Here is a 3,952-nt window from a genome sequence, read left to right as displayed (position 1 = left end):
TCAAACCATTCCTATTTCAAGTTTCCTTTTCCTTAAACAATGCTATCATCTATGCAGGTACCCAGGTTCATAACATCAGATTCATTTTTTACTTCTACTCCCTCATCAAGCTTATACAATAATCCATCAAATTCTGTCAATTCCATTTCAATAATGTCTCACATCTGCATCATTTTCTTTACTTACATATCTCATATTCTAGATCAAACTTTATCATTTCTCATCTGAAATATGAAAATAGTCTCACTTTGGTCTCCCTATCTTGCCTCATCCCATATGAATCCATCTGTTACAGATGTAACAAATCTTTGACTTTAGGCAATGTTTTCAATGATTGTGTGTGTATACAGATGTGCCTTTTGCTTCTTTGAATTTTGTAACTGCAAGTGTCATCCTTCCTCAACACAAATGAATCACTATAGCTTGCAATGACTATGCATTGAAGTATATTAATAAGTAATGTTTTTGTTCTTCTTTTAAGACCTTTGAAAATTAGTTAATCCTTGTATTTCTATGGAAACCAAGGTATCATTGCATACATAGAATCCCAAGGTAATCAATAGCAAAAATATCTGAGTGTCTATGAAAGATTTGTCTTCTCACTTGTGAGAAAAATTCAATGCCATTGTTTTGGAACTTACCAGACAATTGTCATTTATATCATAAGTGTTAACGACCTTTTGGTTTCTACTTTCACTCATAAAACCAACTAAGAAGGTATCTATTTCTTGAGCAAATAATGTCCTATATAAATATTCATCTAGGCCTAAAAAGACTTACAGTAACTACCATCATTGATAGTATCATCCATCTAATTTGTCTTCAACCTAGTATAAATCAGAAATCATTTCAATTCAATACTCTCATTCTTTTAAGAAATTATTATACTCAAAGATCACCAAAATGGATGTGAAAATACATAAAGAAGTCAATGACCATTCTGAAACCCCAAAAGGGGGTAGTATCTTTAATACTTAAGTCAGAGATGACTTCTATATATTTCTATATAAAAAGGGAAAACTGAAAAATCATTTTTGGATACTACCACAAATTGGGAATATTCCTCATGATCTGAATCTGGAATCTGCCCCTATACAAGCCCAATATATTAATTGTTTCCTTAACAACCTCAAGGAGCAATTTTATCCCTTCTTTGAGGTTCTTCTTTCCTCCATTTACAATTAAACAAAACTCCATTTTCTGTTGTCCTTAACTTTCCTTTTTCAATTTTTAAATTATTTTTAACTTTTATTATTACTTTAATTTTCCCAGTTACATGTAAAAACATTTTTATACTAAGAGAATGAAGATTTTTTTATTGAGCATTGTAAGTTGCATTCAATAGCCTTCAAATATACCACATGACAATCTATCTACAGTCAAACAAACCCAACAATAGTTCATTCTTGCACAATACAGGAGTTAGGACAGAACTCCCTTCAACTTACATTAAGATTCCTACGTTCTTAAGGAATCTTAGGAATCCTAAGATTCAAAGAATAGGCAATTATTCCTTATTTCTGATCACAAATGTGTGATGAAGAGCATTAGAAGAATTATATGAAAATGAATATAAAGAAATTATTCTGATTTCAAAGTACATTAAGTTTGGAAATGGTAAAAAAAAAAACAAACATGGAAATGGTACAGGTATATTTCCTTATGCAAAATTTTTGATGTGGGCCGCTCTCGGAGCTCCATGTGGATGCTTGGCTAGAGTGCTTGGCCGAGTGGCGCAGGGCGCTGGCCTGGGGGGTGGGGCTGTATGCCATGGCTGAGTCGCAGCAGCTGCGAGTGCAGGAGATGGTGGACACCATGGTGAAAGGGCTGGAGTGGGAGAATATCTGCAAGATGCAGGGTACCATGTTTCAGTGCAGTGCCAGCTGCTGTGAAGATACACAGGCCTCCATGTAGCAGGTTCATCAGTGCGTTGAATGCTGCCATGCTCCCTTGGCCCAGGCCCAGGCCCTTGTGACCAGTGAACTGGAGAAATTCCAGGACTGCCTGGCTCGATGCACCATGCACTGCAATGACAAAGCCAAAGACTTGATGGATGCTGGGAGCAAGGAGCAGAAGGTGAAGAGGCAGCTAGAGTCCTGTGTGACCAAATGTGTTGATGACCATATGCACCTCATCCCTACCATGACCAAGAAGATGAAGGACTCCCTGGCATCTATTGCAAAATAGTCACTATCAGTAGTCATCTGGAGTTGGAAAATGGGTCTACTTGTAAAAATGTATGGACATTTTTACCTTTCAGTGAAAATTTAAGAATGAAGAAATTGAGGCTGGTAGCAAGTTTAAGAATACCTTTGTGGGAATTTCACATCTGCCTCTGGACTCTGTTGGTTCCATTATATGTTTTAGCCCATAGGTGAAGACATGGAAGAAACTGGTTCTCAGATTTAGATTGGAGGCAGCATGGAGGGCTGATAGTACCCAGGTCCATCCCTTCAGTGAAGTTGCCCTCGGTTTTCAGCTGGTTCAGAGGTATTCCGTTCCTAGAAGCTGGAATAACCCTTTGGGTTTATAGGTATTAGCAGTTCTCTTCCCCAACCTACCTCCCATTTTGTATGCATCCCTGAGGTAGCCCTCCACTTTTGTTTGGTGCCAACTTCACACCCACCTGATTGAACCATTTCCCATAGACCAGCAAGCAGCCATGAGTTCACTACTGATTGGAAAAGAGAAGCACAGTTGTGCTTTTCTCCCCAGTAGAAGAACCGGGCATTCATAGAGGAGTCTGGGGAAAGAGGGTTACTTCGATTAGAGCTCTGAACAGCTGCCAGGTGATCTTTCCTTTGATGAAGACAGTGCTCACATGAGCTATCAGCTAGGACACCAAGAAAGAACGTGAATGGAAAATCTCTCACCAGGTATGTGAAGCTCAGGTTCCTTCACGCTGGCTTTTCCAGGACTGCTGCTCAGGTTACTTTTTCTTGCCCTTCTGGAAGGTACTACAGGGGCAACACTTCATTTAGAGTGTTTTATGAGACTAACATGAAACGGTTTTGAGTGAAGGCCAAAGAAAGTCTCTCTTGGCTTGCAGAACAGTCTTACGCCTCTTGTTTAATGGAATCGTAGATGACTGGTTTGTGATACCTGACCCTGGCCCTCTTCAACAGAAACAGATTGTTGAGAGGACTCTCTTAGGACAGGGAAGGGTAGGAAGACAACTTAAATTTCTAAGCAGGTTGCAAAGGAGAGCTTTTGTTTACCCTGGAGTACAGGAGGCAGCATGCACCAATTATCCAGTTATCACTTGGTTAAAACTTTGAGCAACATGTTAGTACCAGGCCTTGTGTTGGAAAAGATCTTGTTCTCTTCGTACCAACTTCTTACTGAATGCGATTAACATAGCCTTTCTGTTCAGTGTTTCAAGGCTATGTGATATTTTCCTAGTGGTTTGATGAAAAAATGAATTGTTTGATTTAAAAAAAAAATGTTTGATGTGGAAGTTCTCAAGAACACCTTTTTAAAGCTATTTGTTCCCTGCTACAGAAGGAGGGTTGTTTTTGAAGATCAGAGATTTTTATGTAAAAACAATTTTTGACATTTATTATTTTTTTTGGAGATGGGGAAGGCAGGGCAATAGGGGTTAAGTGACTTGGCCAAGGTAACATGGCTAGTGACCGCTAAGTTTCTGAGGCCAGATTTGAAGTCAGATCCTGTTCAGAATATCAGTTCAGAATAGGGCCAGAGCGCTATTCATTGTGCCACCTAGCTGCCCCCTTGATGTTCAGTTTTAAAGTTTTCAGTTCTAAGTTCTCTTCTTTCCTCACTGCACAACCCCCTTCATTGAGAAGACAAGCAATTCAATATAGGTTGCACATGCGTAGTCATGCAAAACATATCCATAATAGTCATGTTGTGAAAGAAAACATCGACAAAATATCACTCAAGGAAAATCAACAAATAAAAAAAAAGTGTTCTTCAATCTGTATTCAGACAC

The 3,952-nt window shown here is 38.7% G+C and overlaps 1 pseudogene; it reads left to right on the top strand.

Moving 5' to 3' along the window:
* The first annotated feature begins 1,770 nt into the window (after positions 1–1,770).
* On the top strand, positions 1,771–3,150 carry LOC138148961 (protein FAM136A pseudogene; annotated as a pseudogene).
* The last annotated feature ends 802 nt before the right edge of the window (positions 3,151–3,952 follow it).

The sequence above is a fragment of the Petaurus breviceps genome, unplaced genomic scaffold, assembly GCF_028583685.1.
Source record: "Petaurus breviceps papuanus isolate PSGF00001 unplaced genomic scaffold, PetGlider_PUasm1.0 90842, whole genome shotgun sequence".
Classification (NCBI taxonomy): Eukaryota; Metazoa; Chordata; class Mammalia; order Diprotodontia; family Petauridae; genus Petaurus; species Petaurus breviceps.
The sequence above is the reverse complement of the archived record's forward strand: the minus strand, read 5'-3'. Positions and strand labels throughout refer to the sequence as shown.